The 21,223-nt window shown below is 42.9% G+C and overlaps 1 protein-coding gene across 11 annotated transcripts in view; it reads right to left on the bottom strand.

The window, feature by feature from the left end:
* FXR1 (FMR1 autosomal homolog 1) overlaps positions 1-21,223 on the bottom strand; it is an 819,632-nt gene that overhangs the window by 40,970 nt on the left and 757,439 nt on the right. For all 11 annotated transcript variants that reach the window (XM_078350221.1, XM_078350223.1, XM_078350227.1 and 8 more), the window contains one exon: positions 3,764-4,049. The gene's annotated coding sequence lies outside the window, so the exon portion shown is untranslated. The remainder of the gene's footprint in view (positions 1-3,763; positions 4,050-21,223) is intronic.

The raw sequence follows: 21,223 nt of genomic DNA, 5'->3' as shown, positions 1-21,223 counted from the left end.
AGCAAAAGGTGGGGGTGCTGTGGCTGGAATCCCGCTTGCCTGTCATTTCGATAGAATTCGGGGTAGAGATTTACCAAAAGGCTTGATTCTTCTCCTGCCATTGCATCTGAACCTACTTACTAAACACCCTAAGCCGAGATCCAGTGCTGGAACCAGATGGAGAAGTCAGTCATTTGTCATCGCACTGAACAGCAATTCCCCTTGAAATATTATCTCGAATTCGCTAATTTTAGGTAGTTGGAGAAATAAACATAAAGGTAGCATAAACCTTCCATAGTCATAGTATTCAATATTTTTAAAAAGCCATTCCTTTATGAAACATTAAGCTGACTGCCGTCAATAAACAAACTTTTAAAAAAGTGATCTCTAAACTTCTCAAGGTTAAAAGTTAAAATAACTATATCCCCGAAGATGTAAATATTAAAACATCTTGCTCACGAATTATTTCTATTTGATTTTATACAATTAAGCAAACCCACATTTCCCTATTGTTTTAAATTCAGAGGATGTGTCATTTTTACAGTTTCTCTTTCTGAAATAATTCAAAGGCTACTTTTGTCCTCACTTGCTGACCAAAAGAAGAAGAAGAAAAAAGTCAAAGCTCTTTATTATGTAGACAGGTAGTTTTTGGAAGTGTAAAAATACTCCTCTTTCCCTAGGATAATTTGAATTCCTGGTCAACGAAATGCTGAATTTCAAAGAAAACATTCCTTACCATTGGCACACCTTCCCTAAAATTCTACGGCTACCTTAAAAGAAAAAAGGATACCAGGCACCTGTTTCTTAGCCAGCATGTGTTTCTTAGCCAGCATTTGGGAAGGAAAAAGTTTGACCAAGATTGGTTTGGGGGATGGGAAGCACTCAAAGAAGACACTGGTCTTTTAATTACACTCTGGAAATAAACACATAAGAGCAAGTCATTTCGCTTACTCGGAGGCTCAGTTACAATATTTGCAGGATCTCCGAGGGCATTCAAGACGCTGCTGACAACGTCAAAACAACAAGCAGCAGCGTCTTCCGCTTAATTTTTTGAAATGTGTACAAAACGGGGAAAGTATCCTTCGCTTGATTCTCCACGGCTACAGAAAAAAAAAACAAAAAACAAAAAAACGCTTTGTTTTTCATCACGTTTTTTTTTTTTTTTTTACCTGTTTCACCACCGCAGAACCTTTAAAAGGAGTTACAACACTAAACCGGGATGGCTGGGACGTGAGGAGGAGGACTAGGATAGTCTTTATTTTTTATTGAATTAAAACTGCAGCATCGCCTCTTTAGTTTTTTATTGAGTTAAAATTATATTATCTTTCAGTGACATCAAAATTGGCTTCCGCACCCCATTTCTTTTTTGGAGGGCAATAAAGAGTTTTCTAGCAAGATTCTAGCGATTTCCGGGACTGGCGCTGCGCAGCTCCTACTGTGTCCAACAGGGGGCGCTGGGCACGAACCTGCGCCGCCGCTCAGCGCCGCTTCACATCTGAGTCGGGTTCCAGCCCCGGAAGGCGAGAGCCGCTCGCAGGGTCGAGTACAGAGCTTTAGTCTTCGTGGATAAAAAGAGATTAAAGGCTAAATTCTTTTTTTGGTATATGTGTGTGTGCATGTGTGTGTGTGTGCGCGTGTGTGCGCGCGCGCGCGTGGGGGGGTTATCAATTTTAACCAACTACGAAAATGTAGAGCTTTTTATCCTTTGATGTTCTCATAAAGAAACTCCTATCGGATGAGAAATTATACTGTTTCTGAGCCAACACTGCAGCTATAGTGTGTGGGAAATTATTTAATTAAAAATGTATTTTTCCATCTGTTCACATGATCTTTTTAGAAGTACTTAAAAAGCTGACACTGATCCCTTTGGCCTGTTAACCCTGACCCAAGTTTCAAATACCTTTAACTATATCGAAGGCCTTTCTATTAATTTGAAGGAGGAAAAAAAAGGAGACCCAAATATTTAAATCACCCCTAAATATTACTCCTCTGCACTCTCCCGCCCCGCCCTTTCTTTAAACAGGGCCTTTTATGTGAGTGACACATTTCACACTTCCAAGTCTGCAAAGCCAGGTATAAATGACAAAGATTGGCTCCAAACAATAATAATAATAAAATCTAATTTGGGACTACGTAACAGCCAAGTACAGTATAAGAAAAAATCTAAATAAAATTGTAATCCACCCACCCCCTCCACCCAACTAAAAAAAAAAAAAAAAAACCCTTCACCTGTATTTAAATAGCGTGTCTTTAATTACAGCAGTTGGGGATGCATGAGGCTGAAATGAAATTAGCAGTCATTACCAGTCCTTTAACTCTGTGGTGCTTTTGATCAGCACTAAATTAGCTTTCCAGTCCTAACAAAGGCTCTACAGCAAGCAGTGGGCTGTAAATAAGACAGCGTGACCTGCCCTCAACACCTTTTCTCTTGTCAATCATAGCTCTATGATTCAGCCCAAGATTAACCTTTATCTACCAAATTTAAAAAAAAAAAGAAAAAAGAAGGAAAGAAAGAAGAAAAAGAAAAAAGCAAAAGAAGGCGGGAAGGAAAGCCCTGAGCACCACATGTCGCAGTAACAGAGGTTCCCAAGAGCCCCTTAAAATTGTATTATAATGAGCCCGTGTCAGAATCTGCAATTTCTAAATCACCCCATTCCTACTCCACCCCCCTACACCTCTCGAGTACATCAGAAGAGTCAGAATGCGGTTCAGGTAGGAAAGGAATCCTACCCCCTCCCCTGCCCGCAGTGGCTAATTGGGCGTGGACCACCCTCCATAAGTCAATTTGCCATTAGCCTGTCCTCCTCTATTAGTCTAACAAGATTTCAGGAGGGGGGGATGTTTGAGGAGGAAACATCGGTGAGTTTAAGACGTATACATAAGTTCCTAGGCTGAAAACAATCCATTTACTCCACACATAGTCTCTAGTTTCTAAGTCTGCGGAGGAAAAAAAACAAGAGCAGTAACAAAAACCCAGCTGCTTTTCCCAGCCCTGCATTACCAAAGTAAAACACTGGTTCAAGCTGCCATCAGAGGGCGCCCGAGAGCAAGCCCTGTCACCCGCGCGCGACTTCCCGCAGAACCCTCCCACCTCCCAGCTTCGCCATGCTCTGTAATTCCTTCTCCCAGGTAATGTTTCCTGCTTATCCCGCCCCCTTGCATTTCTACCCCATCTCTGTCAATCTCATAAAAAACGAGGTATCGCCATGTCTCCTTCCTCTTGTTTTGCGACCTCTCCCTACCCCTAACCACCACCAAAATAGTGAAGACGCCGATGGAAGTAGCAACCCCTGAATGAGATGTACCTTTTGAATCAGATGACTCTTTCCATTCTAGTAACATTGGTCTGGAAGAGGTTCTTTGTGGGAGTGAAACGCTAGAGTTTAACATGTGTAAGATGGAAGCCTGCATTTTTCATTAGTGGGTTTCCTTCTGGGGGCTCACGGATCTATGTCATCATTTTCATAGAAAAAGAAACACACCCTGGCAAGACCACTGATTATGTTCAGTATCAACACAGTCCAGAATAGAATAAAATAATGTCATTTCATTTCTGCATTTGTTAAAGAAATCTAAATGAGCATTTAATTCCAAAAGTTAACGCTTTCAGACGTAAATCTGCCAGTGTTAAATGACTGCCACACTGAGTGCATTTCCAGATATCTTAAAGGTCAAACGCATTAAAAAAAAACACACACACACACAGAATGAGTGGGGAAGAAAGTGAGGTGGGGGGAGGAGTGAGCTAGCAGTGGATGTCAAAGTTGGGTTGCAAGCTACTTACATGTCCATGCCAGATCAGGGTGTTGTCTTGTAGCAGTTTGATTGGCAGGTAAAAAAGCGAAAGAACGTGAGGGCTCCCTGAGCCTCTTGTCAGCCCAAGCTTGATCACTTCTCACCGGACAGAACGAGTTGAAGGAGCTTGCAGTTCCCCTCTCGTCCTTCATCCAAAGCACCGTGAATCCATTTCGGCTTTTCTTCCCCCCAGTCTTTCCATCAGCCTCCTGGCTTCACCCGCATCGCCTTACACCAGCCTCCAAGACCTAGCCTAGCTTTGCCACTGCAATCCCCTGCAACAAGAAAAATCGTTTATGGCTTAAAACCCCAAATGGCTGATTTTTTAAAAGAGAGAGAGAGAGAGAGAGAGAGGGAGAGGGAGAGAGAGAAGAGAGAGAGGGTGAGGGGGAGCGAGAGGGGGAGCGAGAAGAATGTACCCAGAGAACAACAAAAAAGTCAGTTATCCTAACACTGCTCTGTCCCCCCACCGTACAGAAGAAGAATAAAAAAAAAAGCTTTATGTTTTTTCAGTGGGTATTCAAAGATAATTTGATGCCATTGTTTCTGCTACAGATGGTTCTTTTAAATACAATAACACGGCTCTTTGTGCAGGCTACCCACAATAAAAATCGAAAGCGTTCCCCTGAATAACCATTTTGTTCTCTCTTGTATGGGGCCAACAAAAGATGCCGTGAGGTAATGGGTTCTGTTTATTGAAGGCATAGAATAGGGGGTTGATAAAGATTTTTTTAAAGCAGAAGACCTTGCAAGGTCGGGCTGATCTCTTCATATTTTTTTTATTAAAATATTTGTCCAATAGATTATTCCTTGGTGCAGCTGCAGGTTCCCTCCTCAATTCTTAATCAGCCCAAACATCTGTCTCTTTGAGGAGGCTTTTAAAAATCTACAATTGTATCATTGGTGCAGTAACCTTATCAAACCCTGAGTTTTTAGGCTCAGTACAGGCAAAGGCAATGAAGTTTCAATTCTATTTGGTCCTGATGGGGTGAGGCGGAGGGTTGGGGGAGAGGAGATAAGCAACCCCAGATAGAGTGACTGAAAAAAAAAATGAGGCTTTCCTCTCCCCCACTGCCTGGTTGGCCGTGCACAACTGTATGAGCCAGACACACAGATCGCTGAGGGCTTCTTTCATCCCGAGGTGTTTCTCCTCATCTCTCTAAGCCCCCGCCAGTATTCGCATGCTAGACAGGGCCAGGCATGTTTTCTGACCGTACTTGCCCTCTCCTCCAGTAAGGTCTCCAATCCTGGAAAACCTAGGATGGGAGCCCAGTGGGAGGAGTGGAACAGGCTAAAGGTTAGTCTCCAGCACCCAGAAGGTCCTACTCTTGGCTCTCTTTGATTCATCATTAGCTAGCTTTGACTCACTGATTGCAACCATGCGAGGGACTGGTGGCAACAGCCCTCCTGCTACAGCACGCTACCCCTCATTGCTCTTACAGCCACTGGCTTCCTCCCTCTCAGCTGCACGGACAGCATCGGCTTCCTCTAGCTGGGGAAGCCCTGCCACCTAGACCCCCGAGGTCTGTATCAACTTTGAGAGAGCCTGAGCACTCGGCAGTGGGGGTGCTGCTGGGGACGGCATCAGTGACTGACCAGGTCTGGCCACCTGTCCATAGGGATCGATGCCAGGGATCTCTGGGCCTCCAATAGCCCAGGGCGGCAGTAATCCTCTTTCGTGACTCCTGATCTGTGTGTTGTCACTTGTGGCAAGACAACAGTGTGGAAAAATGGCTTTAATCTGAAAAACACTTTTCACTGGACTCTCTACCTCTGTCCTCACCCAGTTCATTTCTCCCTTTCTTCTCATAAACCTTTTAAGATAAATACTCAAATGAATCCCTTGGCAGAACTGATCTCAACTGCTACTTTCCCTTTTGGAAACAATTATGTTATTGGTTTGTAATTGGTCTGGAGTCATCTCATAAGGAATTTTCATGGACTATCACTTCAACACCAGGTCAAGCCTTTCCTATGAAGCTTGAAAAACAAAGACAGCAAAACAGAAAATTAAGTAATTTTTCACATGGTTGTTTCTCAAAAATTCATTCTGTATCTCAGGATAAAGAGTCCAATCTCAGAAAAGAATGAAATTCAAGACAATACTAAAAAAAGTTATGCAGCTTCCAATACTCTCTGGATCAAGAAAAATGTGTCTGTAAAAGTGTGAGTGCCTTGGGGGTAGAAGGGAAATGAAGAGAGCACAGCAAGAATGACTTTCAACAGAACAGGCTAAGGAGTGTGAATTTGTTACTTATGGTATTGTAGGAGAGGGTAGGGACATTATGCAAAATTCAATCAATACTAGAAACTTCTTCCAACTAAAGGTGGAACGGGGGAGGGTGAATGTAAAATGTTTTAGGCGGTCTTTTCATAAAAAAGTAATCCACTGGAATAGCTGAACGATCTCTTCCTGCTTCTTGTGTCATATATATTTTTCGGATATCAAAACTTACAAAGGATGCACTAACTGAAAACAAGCCATTTCCTTTTTTTAAAACAAGAACCTGAAAGAAGAATCTGAACTGCTGTCTTCTTTCCACTGAGGGGTTTTGGGCAGAATCTAAGACTGTAAGATAAGAGTGCATCAGCGAGTAGCCCAAGGTGAGTCAAGGTGAGGAAGCCTGGTATGTCTTACTACTTGGATCTATTCCATCCCAGCCATAAGAAAGTTAAAAATCCCTCAATTGACCTCGCTCTCCGGTGGGAGATCAGGGAGACATCATTTATAAGGCAAGTCAGCAAAAGTTGTCTCAAAAACTGTGATGCAATGACATCTCATCTGACGTAGGGAAAGACTCAGCATTTAACTAAAAAATGTAGAACGTGAAGATGCAAGGTGCGGGGCCAAACTGACCAACTGTCTTGACAGTTGAGGTGGTCAGGAACCAGTTGTCTACAACTGGAAAACTGCCTTTAAAAACAAAAACAGAAACACTTTCTGAATCCAGAGGGCAGAAACTGAGGTGACTGGCCCGTGCCCCTCTGGCTGGAGCTAACACATCACCGAGACGATGCTGGTTGGAGAGATGGCTTTCTCACGGGCTTGGGAAATTTATGGACCTTTATTTACAGGTGGCTCTGAACTGCAAGCTTTATTGTTCAAAAGCGCTCTGGAGCCAAAGCTGCACCCCCAATTTTGCAAGCGCCCAGCTGGGGAGACGTGGAGGGTGGGGTTTTCCCCTCATCCTCCGACTGGGACGTCGGTGAATCCTCGCCATTCCGCACAGGAGACCTGGACGGAGGAAGGAAAAGAGAAAGGGGAAAAGGAGAGGCGGACAGAAAGGGAGGGAGGGAGGGAGGAAAGGTAAGGCGGGAAGTCTCAGGAAGGGACTCGGGGGGACTGAGGGCAGGGAGGCCCAGCCCGAGGGGCTCCGGGGCGTTTCTGAGTCGCGAGTGCTGCTGGTGAGGAAACGCGATACGCACTATCGGGGTCTGGCGGTCCCGGTGACCCGAGGCCAGACGCACGCGTTCCGCACAGAGGGCAGCGTGTCGCGCTTTGGTGTCCACCGCCTTGAAGCGGTAGCTTCCCTCCCCAAGCGGCCCCCACGCCCTCACCGGCCGCCTCTGTCCTCCGCACGTGGACAGAAGCGGGACCCAGACGCCCGGAACCCCCCGCCTCGGCCTCCGGGGCCGCCTCCCACGACGCGCGCGCTCCCGCCCCCTCCACGGACGCCGACTGCGGGGAAAGCGCGGCTCCAGCGGGCGCGGCGACGCCAGGTCCCACTTTCGGCGGGAGGTTTAGACACGCGGGGCTTCTAAATACACCTGGAGATGACGAGCGAGTAACCGAACACGATTCACTCGTTCACTTGGAAACAAAACGACGCGACACCCCACTAGGCCGCACTTCGGGGTGTCCGGGGGCCGCGGCGGGCGACGCCCACGCCGAACGCGACCTGCCGCGGGACGTGGCTTCAAGGCACACGCCAGCTGCGAATCTTCAGCCCGGGGACGCGCGCGAGGAGACTGGAAGCCTCCTCTTTCGAGGCTCTAGAAGCAGCTCCCGCGGCCTCCCCGGGGGCTGTGGAGACCTGAGAAGAAGCGCGTCCTAGAGGGCCGGGCCCGGCTTCCGGGCGCTCCGGGCTCGGAGGGGCGGGGCGGCCGGGTCGCGTCTGGCGGCGTGGGGAGCGGGGGCGCGGCCGGCGGGCGGAAGGGGCTGCCCGGCGCCCCCCGGAACTGCGCCCCCACGCGGCCGCGGCCGCCAGCCCCAGCCCTGCGCGTCCGGCCCCCCAGGCCTACGCGGCCCTCCCCGGGGCTGTTGCTGGCTGAGGGAGCCGAAGCCCGGGCCCTCCCCGCGCCCCTTCCCCACGCGCCTCCGCGGGCTCCTGGGCTGCTCCGAGGCGCGGGCGGGCGCTCCCTGGCTCGAGGCTCCAGTGCGGAAATGAATCTGGAACCGTCTGTCCCGCCCGGCGCACAGGGCGATCCCTGGTTCGCTCCCCGCACCCCGTGGGCGGATCGGCGAGCCCGGGAGAGCCTCTCCGGAGCGCTGGACACGTGGGGCTCGGGTGGAAACCTGGGTGGGGAGGGCACGGGCGGCTCACGGCCGCCTGTCTGCCGAGGGCCTGCTCTCACCCCGCTCGCCCTTCTGGAACCCCGAGGCTCCCTCTGCTTCCCGCTCAGGGTGTCACTAAGTGCACACCTAGAGGTAGGAGCAAGGCCTTGGAGAGCCTTCCAGTCCGTTTAATTCTTTTGTTATATACAAAATGAAGCGATACGTACCAGCGCGCTTTGTCTCCGTGTGTTAAAGCGTTACTTTTAAAATGCTGAACACTTAAAATAGGCCACAGATTTTGTGACCCTTTTTTTCAATTTCTTAATTTAACGATATATCCAGTGTTTAAACACGTGGAACTATCTCTGGTTTCTCACCTGTCTCGTGTTTCTCTGGCATATCCTTACCAGGACCGTGCTTTGAAAAGAGCTTCTTGTATCAATCCGAGATAAATTAACTATTTTTTTTGGGGGGGGGAGGATAAAATATTAATATCATCTGTTGGACTTCAAGAACCGTGGAAACTAAGGCCATTTTCCAAATGCACACCGTCTGCATTTTGTCATTCCCAGTACGTAGTTGGATCTGCTGGGTTTATAGTCTCTCAACCAAAATTCGCATGCGGCAACCCCATGCAACTGTAGACTCAGTGCCGTATCTGTACATAAAAGTTGGAAAAGACATCTCAAAGTGTAATGGTCATTTTTTTATTTTTCTAATTCATATGCCAAACAATAGGCAGCTGGTTTGGGTGGCTTACTGATACGTCCTTAAAGAGAATAAGTATTGTGGTGAATGTGGAGAGAAAAGGAGAATGCATTTTGGGTTTTGGCGGTGGCAAGGAATTAATGATCCAAAGAAACTGATTCCAGGAATTTTTCATACCTTCCCCTACCAGCTCCTCCTCCTAACACTCTCCCTTCACCGTTGAAGGAAGGGCAGCATTTCTATTTGCGAGTGAAAGAAGAAAGGAACTAATCTTTAATGAGTACCTATTATGTACCAGATACTTTCTTTTATTTACTTCTCATAATACTATAAAATTGGAATTATTATACTTCCCTCACCCCAGCATCCCTTCATTACAGACTAAAGGAAGATCCAGCTAGGTTAAATATCAGTGGTTTCACAGCTGGGAAACAGTAGATCTGGGTCTCGAATCCACCTCTGTAACATTAAAACCCAGTCTGGCCGTTAGAATCTGGTAGACTGAGTCCCCACAGACTCAAGCAAGCATCATTGGTTGCTGACTCTTGTGGGTATGAGAGAAAAAATCATTATGAACAAGTTTGTTGTGGGCTTGTCTTTTTCTTCTCTCCTTTCTCTGGAAGGAAGCCTCTTAATTCTGGCTCCCCTCGGGATCTTTTGGCTACAGAGAGATTGACTAAAAGCAGTAACATAAGAGTCTGTCTTTTCCCATACCAAAGTTGGGCCTAGAGTTTAAACTGAGTTTTCAGAATATAGGTCTCAGTTGGCATTAGTTCTAAGGCTACCCATAGGCTGGCTTCATCCAGGTAATGATTCTGTGAGGACAGACTCACATAGGTAAAACTAAGTATCACTCTTAAAACCCTAGCCTCAGAAACCCAAAGGATGGGAGGGAAAAATAGTAGTGGCAGAACACATGAGTGCTAATTAACCTTATTAACACCTGCAAACCAGTGAACATTTATACTTTCATTTTTTCAGGAAGGCAATTACAATTTTTTTGTCTTTTATTAACGACCTTCCCCCACTCTTGATAGTCACCTGTATCAAAACTGCCCTTTAAAAGGTCAGGAGAAATTATTTTAAAACATTCAAATATAAAAAAGTATTGTTACTTTAATGGACACTGTGAATAGTTTAATTTGTATCTTGTATTAAATTAAACATATGGTGAACAGGGTATAATAGATTTTCTATAATTTTGCTGCCAGTGTGGCAGCAGCAGCCAGTTACTCTCACCAGCAGACTTGTCAGTGGTTTGTTTACTAGCTTATTTGAATTAAAATAAAGCTTCGCTTCTGCTGACTGCACATCATTATCTATGAGACCATAATCCTGCTAGCAAATCCTATATCTTCCAGAACTGGCTCTTTTGTTTGGGATTACTGAGAGCTTAGCCTATAACAAAGAGGAATAAGGCATCCCTCTCATCCTCATAATTAAGTGTGGGGACTAATTTAGAAACAAACCCAGAAAGATGTACTATTTGGAGTTATATTTCTATACAGAATAGGGGAGAAACAGGATAGGCCAAACACCTGATTGTTAACAGAATGTTTAAACTATTAAGCAAGTGTACTACAGGAATCCAGCTTGTTAAAATTAAGAGCAACAGCAAATAAGGCATTGATGGCCTCTGCACGGGGCAGTAATTCTTTATGAGGGATCTGAAGGTATGTTTGGGAAGAGGAAGTATTAGGGTGTCAAGCTGGAGGAGATGTGCTGTGTGCTTTCTCAATGCCATTTATTTTCTTCTTTCATTATTCTAACAAGCTGCACCATTAAGAGTTATTGTTGTGAGCAGAGCTGTTAAAATGCCAAATAAAAATAACAAAATACTTTTTTATTCACTTTTATTCAAAAGTTAACAAATGTAACTTTTGAACATTTTCACTGAAAATGGTTAACATTTTACTTCCAAGATGCATGAAATTTATCAGAAAGAAAAGAACAGGTGATTTCCTGGCCCTTTCCGTGACTCAAAACAAACCTCCATGTATCCTTACAGCCCAATTCTATCTGTGTTTGAGGAGGTAATTTTACAAATAGGATGTATATAAAAACAGATTTTACTATCTACCATCCATATATAAGCTGATGTCTGTTAGTTAAAGAAGAGAAAACACAAGGGTTGATTTATCAATGTCTTCAACATTAATTGTCACAGATGGGAATTCTGAGAACCTCTGTGAAACCAAACCAGACTCTGGCGAATTATAAAGCAGATCCTTAGACTTTACAAACATTTAGGCAAAGTGACAGTTCAGAACATCTGTTAGCCTTCTGTCTGAGTATAAACTAGATGTCATGGAGTGCACAGCTGTAGGCATTTTCGGCTTTTTTTTTGCCAACATCTGTCACAGCAGTACAATAATGTAGGTAATTACCAACACCTTATATAAACTGTTTGCTATTTTAATTTTTAGAAAGAGTAAAATTAGTGTTACAGTTCTTGGCAAAAATAATTGAGATGAATATAATCATCTTTATATAAAGATGAATAAATGATCTGATCAGTCTTTGAAAAGCATACATTTTAAAGATTTTCTGCAGCCAATATGGGTATTATATCATTTTTAAAAGCAAAAATTGTAAGTGATCTTGTTTTTGAAAAATAAAAGAAAAATAAAGACAAAGTAATTTAAAGGAAAAGGAAGAAAGGCGCCAATAATTTGCTATCCAGAGCAACCAAAGGTGCTATGATTTGTGGTAAAAAGATAGCATTTGTTAATACCACATATGTGGCATTGATTTCATCTTCATAAACGTTAAAAATTCATTTTATAATGTCATTATAGCATAACCCAGAGTGGTGAATTATTTTAAAAATTGCCTTCCTCCTTTATCTTCTCCTAGCCCTAGAATTTTTGTGGATAAATGGCAAATAAACCTGTAATTCATATTCTGTCACCTTAGTTAATTTGAAAATGGTTAGCTCCCCATATAAGTCTAAGGACCCTTTATTCCATTAATCCCACCTATGAATGGAATCATCTATAGTGTCCCTCCTGAGGTACTGGGCGTTACTGTCTCATACCTGATTCTCTTGACCTATATCATCATTGCTTTCCAGTCTAAAGAACTCAGAGCAGCAAGACTGTATTCCAAAGCACTTGTTCTGGGGAAGATGCCAGCCAATAATGTCTTATTGAAAGACCAGGTTCAGCTAGAGGAAATAAAGGAATGGAGCTGCAGTTGGATTTCATCATCTAAACATGCAGTGTAATCTTAACCAATTCATTACACACCCCTTTTGTTTCCACTACAAAAGGGATGTTACCTTTGTCAGAGGTTGTAATTCCAGTATGTTCAAGCAAAGACAAGGGAGAAATTGAAAAAGTGCTATCAATTCTACCCACAGCCAGGAAGAGCCATAGGGTCAGAAGGCCATTGTCACTGCCCCATGTACAGTTCAGACTAAACTACAGATAGCTGAAGTTTCCACTGCACTAGATAGGTATAATAAAGGAGAGTTACAGGAAATACTGAGGAATAGGAGTAGGAAATCATTTTTGAACACATTTGGTTTAATATATATAAAGTTGAGCCAAATGGTTGTCTCTATTTGGCAATAGTTGTGGATTCTTAAAAGTATGGTTTCTTAGAATAATCTTGTGAAGGAGGCAAATTCTGTTAATAGGAGGTCACTATGGCAAAACAGTAAGCCAAAAATTTCAGCATTCATAATCTAAAGGTCTAGGAAAGGTTAAAGGGGAAAGAGAAGGAGGAAGTACATATAGCTGTAAAGGGCAGACAGCTTGGCCCAAAAGGAAGGATTAAGAATGAAGAAGGTGACTAAAAAGAAAGAAAGAAGAACAAGAAAATGTGATAGATGGGGAGGAGCAAAAGAGGATATTAATTATCCAATGGAGTATTAGAGACCTATTTAAAATTTAGGGCCTGTGAGTGTTAGTACTTCCTAAAGAGTGTTCCCTTGTATGAAATGCATCTTAGAGAAACATTTTAAAATAATGATACATCAGTGGTATGGTTTTGAAGCCTGTTAAAGTGGGTTCACTTGATACTCCTCAATGTTACATTTCTTTACCAGTGAGGAAAACTCAATGTATTTTGAGGTCTAGAAAAGGGGAAAAAAGAGAAAGTAAACCATTTTCCAAACAACTTGGAAAATATCTTGTTTTGATAATGAATTTGACTCCTTAAGGATATTACTTGTTTTCATCTGGTTTTAAATATTTGGAACTAAGTAATGAAATAAAGATATCTGCAAATATTAGATATTTGAGTGAACTTCAAAAATCATTAGACTAATCATTCTTTACTACAGTTAAACTTATAAGAAAAACATATTACTTCAGAGTCTACATTGTGAAAATGAAGGCACATGCTCGGCACTCTTGGACAAGAATAGTACTTTGCTGTGGTCCACGTTACGTTTTGAAAATTACTTGCTAGAAGTCAGAGCTAGCAAATCCACCCTCTGACACATACACAGATTGTCGGCAGCGTTGCTCTCATGCTCTCCCCTCTTTTGTGCTATCGCCTCCCTCGGCCTGTGCCCACTGCCCTCATCTTCCTTCATTAAGTGTCTTAATCCAGGCTGATCTTTCCTAGGTAGTATCCTAGGCTTGCCCCATCCTTCAGCTTTTCAAAATCGGAAACAAATGGCTAATAGATGGATTCACCAAAATGTACTGATGACTGATAACAATGTGCTTTTTCTCCAGTGTGACTAGCCTTATGCCACAAGCTCTTTGAAGGAGGGGGCTGCGGATCTTGGCCATCTTTGTGTCCTCTGTGTCATTCAGCAGACTGCCTTCTCCATAGCAAGTACTCATTAACTTGTAAGTGAGTATTTGTTGAGTTTTGTGTTTTTCCCCCTAAATCTAGTCATAAATCACTGAGAGTATTTTTATTTATTTTAAAATTTTGGTGACTTATATTTTAGTCTTTAAAAGTGATATTAATTTTTTCCATATGATGCTTATTATAAGCATAGTGAAGGGAAATTTTAAAATGAAGATGTAATCTGTAATATTACCTCCTTAATGCCATAAATAACTTAACATTTCTATATTCCCTCTTGGTCTTTGGCCCACAAATATTTAAAAATTGTATTTGCAGAGTACATTTATTTTTACATTTACTGTGTTTTGAAATTGAATTTGTCAGTAAAGGAGAGAGCATGACTCTAAATATCACAGTTTCTAATGGTGAAATTTTAGGTCCCCACAAAAAGTTTGGGAAAGACATTTTTGGACTGGGGGCACCTTTTCAGAATTTTCTGTCAAACTAATACAAGGCCAGTGTCTGAAAACAGCTAATCTTTTATGATTTAAATCACAGGATCTTCAGTTGTAGAGGGGAAAATTAGAAGCATGGAATTTTGGGGACTTAAAGTAGTCCTGAGAGAAAGAGAAACTCCAAACTGGGATTTAATAGTCGCAATTAGCTCCCGTTTTTACCGTTGCTAACTGGAGGTATTTATCTGTCCTTCCTGGACTCCATTTAGGAAAGAAAGCCCCTGGTCACCGAGTTTTTCTGTCCTTATTACAAATATGTTCCTCATAATAGAGTTTTGTCAGAAGCGTTTGGACGCCTAGGCCATATTCACCAGCATGGAAAAAATTCATTTTCCATCAGCCACTTCTACCATCACCCTTGCAGGCAGCCCAAAGTCCTTCACAGAAGAAACACTGGAATGTTTTGTTAATCAAGGGATCATATTGGACATTTTCAAGTGTTATGGAATTAATATTTTTACCACTATCGAGCCAAAAAGATTTGGAAGAACTGCCACAATGCAGAGTTGAGCCTTGAATGTCCATTACCATCAAATAGGATGCTTAGAAGAATATGAAAAAAAAGGAGTTTATTAGACATGCAGCCCATGTCTCTCCTTTCCCATACTCTGTTATAACTGTAATATTCGCTGTGTTACTTGTATATTCTGTAAGAAGTGATTCCCTTTCACACAGACACACACACCACACTCTACATGCTCCTGAACACCCAGTTGCAGGAGGCCGATTTGTTATGCCGTGCAGTTTAATCTGCCATTTTTTCTTTAAGTAGGATGGCATTTAGAGCATTTTTCTTTCCTAACGTGAAACCAAAATCCTACAAGGCTGCCACCAATATGTAATATTGTCAGTCTAAACATAGAAGGAGATTGCTTCCTTTTGAAGAGCTAGAGTTCATAGGATCACAGAACAAGATCTTCTGGAATTCTCTGTCTTATAATTCAGCTTATCCCAAAGAGGCCAGGAAATCAAGCCACAGGCCAGGCAGAAAAAACTGTGCTACATAGAAAATGCAGAGCTGATTCCCATCTTGCACCTGCAGAATCTGCTGTCAGCTGTTCAATTCTAAGTTCTGTGGCTTTTCTCGATTCCTGCCTGTTGGCTGTCTAATTTATTAACTCCTTAATATCTGCAGCAAAGACAGCACAGGCAAATATTTATGGGACCAAGAAAAACACTAAAATGAAAGGGTGATTGAGCAGGCTGACTGAATTTCGTGTTTACTTCAAAGTCTAAGGGGTCGTTGCTGAGAATTGTTTCAACAGCTGCACATGGTCCAGAGTTGGCGTCTCAAAATTCAGCCTTGACTTTCCGGCCCAGGCCATTCATTCCACCTTCACCAGCCCACTAGCCATTCAGTACTTCTTCCTCATTTTATGTTGCAGGCAAAAAGCCAACAAAAATATAGTCACCTTTAAAAGGCTTTTAAACAGTGAGCACCTCCCTCCTTTCCCCATCGCTCCTTGCCTTTGCACATTCCTAGTTAATAGGTTTTTAAAGCAGTTTCCCCAACTCTTTTGCTGCCACACACGGTCTTGCCTGGCATCTATGCAGCAAAAGGCTGTTCAAGAGGCTTTTAAATCCATTGTACTTCTTTGTGCCTTTCAACTGCTAACTCTTCAGGTAGGGGCTAGGTTTCTTGTTTAGCATATTTTGCATGTTCCAAGCGGTTTACAACACTACTGCAAGAGTGAGGTTAAAAATAAAAATAATAAATACAGTCACTTTACATGAAGTTTAGGGGCCATGTTTGCAGTTTTCTATTTGCAAAGGAATCTCATAGATATCCAACAAAAGGAACACTTTCAGGGAGTGCACAATCTGGGGTTTACACGTAAAGGTTAATGTAAGGTTTCTTTTCTTTCTTTCTTTCTTTCTTTCTTTCTTTCTTTCTTTCTTTCTTTCCTTTCTTTCTCTCTCTCTCTCTCTCTCCCTCTTTCTTTCTTTCTTTCTTTTTTTCTTTTCTTTTCTTTCGAGACAGAGTCTCGCTCTGTTGCCAGGCGCCAGGCTGCAGTGCAGTGGCGCGATTTCGGCTCACTGCAACCTCCCCCTCCCGGGTTCAAGCAATTCTTCTGCCTCAGCCTCCCAAGTAGCTGGGGCTTTTTTTTGGGACGGTGTCTCATTCTGTTGCCAGGCTGGAGTGCAGTGGCATGATCTTGGCTCACTGCAACCTCCACCTCCCGGATTCAAGCAATTCTCTTGCCTCAGCTTCCCAAGTAGCTGAGATTACAGGCCTGTGTCACCACGCTCAGCTAATTTTGTATTTTTAGTAGAGACGGGGTTTCACCATGTTGATCAGGCTGGTCTCTTACTCCTGATCTCAGGTGATTCGCTCACCTCAGCCTCCCAAAGTGGTGGGATTACACGGTGTGGATCACCACCCCCCACCCAGTTTCTTTTCTTTTTATGAGAATTAAAGTTCCCTGGTAAGTCTTGGGGCTTTAATTTGTTGAAAGACTGATAACTATTAGGCTATTTGGAAATCCTTCTCCCTTGTTTGATCTTACCAAGAGAAAGAAACAAGAAAAGGTTGTAAATAATGGGCACTAGAAAACTTGAATACTGAGAGTTGGCAAAGAGCTAAAGGTCTATATTTACATTTTTCTTTTAACAAGTATTTATTGTCTGCTGTGTGCCAGGAATTGTGCTTAGGCATGGGATGTAAAGATCAATAAGAAAGGCCAGGCGTGGTGGCTTACGCCTCTAATCCCAGCACTTTGGTAGGGTAAGGCGGGCAGATCATGAGGTCAGGAGTTCAAGACCAGCCTGACCAACATGGTGAAACCCTGTCTCCACTAAAAATACAAAATTTAGCTGGGTGTGGTGGCATGTGCCTGAAATTCCAGCTACTCGGGAGGCTGAGGCAGGAAAATTGCTTGAACCCGGGAGGTGGAGGTTGTAGTGAGCCAAGATTGCGCCATTGCACTCCAGCCTGGGTGACAGAGCAAGACTTCATCTCAAAAAAAGATCAATAAGAAATACCTTCTGTCCTAGATGAAGCTCATAGTCAAGTGAGAAGAAAGCAGAGTAAATAAGCTGTTAATTAAATATGTATTTTGAGAAATAATGCTTTGTGGCTTTGCTTAAAGTTAAAATGGTATGCTTAGCTCAGAGATAAGAACTCTAAGGTAGGTAAATATGCAAAATATGAAAAAAAAAAACTTTTTTTCAGGCCCTGCAACGCTCTATGCCTTATCTTCCACACTGACACAAGTGATCTCATCATGTTGCCAAAATTAATTGAAGTTTTCCAAGCAATGAGGCCATTATAAATTATTCAGATACTTAAGTCCTATAATATGTTCTTTCTTCCTGGCTTTGTCCAGTAGGTGATATTTTACAGTAAGTTACAGAAAGCCAGATTAGCAAAGCCAGTCAAAGATGAAACTGTCACGAATTTTCTTCTCCTCTCTGCTACTCCTACGCCTGGCACAAACTTTACATTTGAATTATTTTTCTATTGTTTGTTTGTAGTTCTTTCTTCTCTTTAAAGAAGGGATCATACATTTATGCCTTATGATATCCCTCGTGCCTAACATGGTGCTTGGCACATAGTACAGGATTATGAATTACTGAATGAATGAACGTGTTTCAGCTTTTCTTCAGATGAACGTAGCAAGGAGATCTACTCAGCCACCTGGGTCGCTCTGTCTTTAGCACCACACCTTTTCTCTTTTATTTTATATATAATAGTTCATAGATTAGCTTCTAAGACAAGCTGGTTATTCAATATATCCAACTTCTGATATCCAGAAGTACCATATTTATTTTGTATTTTCACTGATTATTTCTAAAAATACAATTAAGACCATTTTGTTAAGATAGATTGGGATGGTGTATTTAGGGAGGAAGTAACCACAGAAGTACTTGAGTAAAAGGCCCAGTAGATTGAGAACTTTCATTGCACTCTTATTTCCTCTTAAAATTTGGCTTATGTCAAAGTCACACTTACTTTTGATTAGAAATCATACAATTATGGGTTGTGTTGTGATCAATCTCACACCCTATGTTAAAAGGAATATTCTATACATAGTTTACAGAATCTACAACCCTTACAAGGTCTAAAAATAAACAGCTGCTACAGAATATAGTTATTCATGCAGCTAAGAAGAAAAAAAACCCCTGAGAAACAAAGGGAGTGGCTTCCAAATCTTTATTTAAAAAATTAGTTATTTCTGATGATTTCTCATTTATTAATTTATTCAATGAATATTTAAAAATCACTCATTATGTGAAAGGTGCTGTGAGAAAAAAAAATGAGTAAGAAATAGTCCCTGCCCTCAAGGAACTTTGAATCTGATATACAAGATGACAGCGAAAAAATTTTATATATATATGTAAAAAATATATATATATATTTTTTTGGGGGGGGGACGGAGTTTCGCTCTTGTTACCCAGGCTGGAGTGCAATGGTGTGATCTCGGCTCACCGCAACCTCCTGGGTTCAGGCAATTCCCCTGCCTCAGCCTCCTGAGTAGCTGGGATTACAGGCACGCGCCACCATGCCCAGCTAATTTTTTTGCATTTTTAGTAGAGACGGGGTTTCACCATGTTGACCAGGATGGTCTCGATCTCTTGACCTCGTGATCCACCCGCCTCGGCCTCCCAAAGTGCTGGGATGACAGGCGTGAGCCACTGCGCCCAGCCTAAAATAATATATTATATGCCAGGCGTGGTGGCTCACACCTGTCATCCCAGCACTTTGGAGGCCAAGGCAGGCAGATCACCTGAGGTTGGGAGTTCAAGGCCAGCCTGACCAACCAACATGTAGAAACCCCATCTCTACTAAAAAATACAAAATTAGCCAGGTGTAGTGGTGCATGCTTATAGTCCCAGCTACTTGGGAGGCTGAGGCAGGAGAATCTCTTGAACCCAGGAGGCGGAGGTTGCAGTGAGCCAAGATCACGCCATTGCACTCCAGCCTGGGCAACAAGAGTGAAACTCTGTCTCAAAACATATATATATGCAGAATATAATTAAAGTCTATGAAAAGCACATTAGGGAGGTAAGTTTTGAGTTGAACTTTGAAGAATGTAAATCCACGAAGATGTGTGGAAATTTTCATAAGCACAGAAAACAGTATATGTTAGTTAAGGTTAGTTAAGTCTTCATGACTGCAACCTGGGGTACATACTGGGATGGGGGCTTGTATAGGTTAAGGTCACATAGTAGAGACATTCAGATACAGACTCTGAAGTCTAGAGTTACATTCAGGGAACACTGGGCAGTTATTTTTTAAATCAGAGAATTTAAATATTGTATTTGGGGGAAGATCAGGCTGTGAATCTGTTAGATGGTGAGGTGCGAGGGGAGGCAAAACCAGCCCAGGGAAGCTGAGTTGGGAGGGTGTTGTGAAGTTCTGGGATGGGAATATCATATTGGGCTTTGCCTGTGACAGCTGAAGGGAGAAGATGATACTGGATGCATACTGTAGCTGCAGGAGTATCCTAAATAGGAAAGCAACAAACGGGGGTTAAGTATGGCACCAACATTTGGGCCGAGAAGAGATTGGTGGTGTTGGGAATTGAAAGGGGAAAGTCAGGTGGAAGAACTACTTTAGTGGGAAAGATATGAATTCGGTTTTGATCCCCTTGTATTTGAATTGCTGTTAGGATGTTCAACTTGGGGATAGCGTTCAGAGAGTGATGACAATGGAAGAATTTGGGAGGCAGGTCGGGACTGGAGATGCAGTTTGGAATCTTTTGCATAGTAATGACAATTTAAGCTATGCAAGGAAATAAGACCTGGAAGAGTGAGAGAGAGGGTGAGAGTGGTGAGAGAAGAGAAAAGTGGACAGAATCCAGACGCCTACATTTAAGAAGATAAGCACATGAGGGGAGACAGTGAGTCATCACAAAGATCAAAGGAATACTAGAATTGTGAATGCTTCTAGGGATCAAGAAAGGAGTTTACAAAATGAGGCCTGGTCAGTGGCAACCAGAAATTTTCACTTTTTAAACAAAGTTCTCAGCCGGGCGCAGTGGCTCACGCCTGTAATCTCAGCACTTTGGGAAGCTGAGGCGGGTGGATCACTTGAGGTTGGGAGTTTGAGACCAGCCTGATCAACATGGAGAAACCCCGTCTCTACTAAAAATACAGAATTAGCTGGGCATGGTGGCGTATGTCTGTAATCCCAGCTACTCGGGAAGCTGAGGCAGGAGAATCAATTGAACCCGGGAGGCGGAGGTTGTGATGAGCTGAGATCACACCATTGCACACCAGCCTGGGTACCAAGAGTGAAACTCCGTCTCAAAAATAAAAATAAATAAAATAAATGAGTTCTTGTGTTAAAAACATTGTCTGTGTTTCTTCCATGTCTTTGGTGTTATATGCTTCACAAATAATGTTCTGTGTTTGAAGGCATGCACACACAAAACTATTAGCAATCATCAATCTGGAGAAGTGTGTGTGGTGAGGAGGTGGTGGTGTCAGATTTTCTGTTAGGTATGTTAGTCAAGGCCCCAGGAGGAAACAGATGGCATATTCAAATTGAGATAATTCTATTTTTACTAAACCTAAGAAGGGCTTTGTAAAGAAACTTTACAAACATATAGACAAAGTGGAGGGAAACCACAGAAGATAACGCAGTATCCCAGTACCAGGAATAGCAGAGGTTAACATCCCTAGGTGATGAGCAGAGGGGCCGGGTGCGGTGGCTCATGCCTGTAATCCCGGTGCTTCAGGAGGCTGATGCAGGTGGATCATGAAGTCAGGAGTTTGAGCCCAGCCTGGCCAACATGGTGAAACCCCTCCTCTACTAAAAAATACAAGAAATTAACTGGGCATGGTGGTGTGTGCCTGTAGTCCCAGCTACTCGGGAGGCTGAGGCAGGAGAACTGCTTGAACCTGGGAGGCAGAGGTTGCAGTGAGCAGAGATTGCGCCATTGCACTCCAGCCTGGCACCTGGTGACAGAGTAAGACTCTGTCTAAAAAAAAAAGAAAAAAAGTCCCTAGCTTACAAGACCTAAAAATCACAGGCAAC

Source organism: Callithrix jacchus, chromosome 15, assembly GCF_049354715.1.
Source record: "Callithrix jacchus isolate 240 chromosome 15, calJac240_pri, whole genome shotgun sequence".
Classification (NCBI taxonomy): Eukaryota; Metazoa; Chordata; class Mammalia; order Primates; family Cebidae; genus Callithrix; species Callithrix jacchus.
The sequence above is the reverse complement of the archived record's forward strand: the minus strand, read 5'-3'. Positions and strand labels throughout refer to the sequence as shown.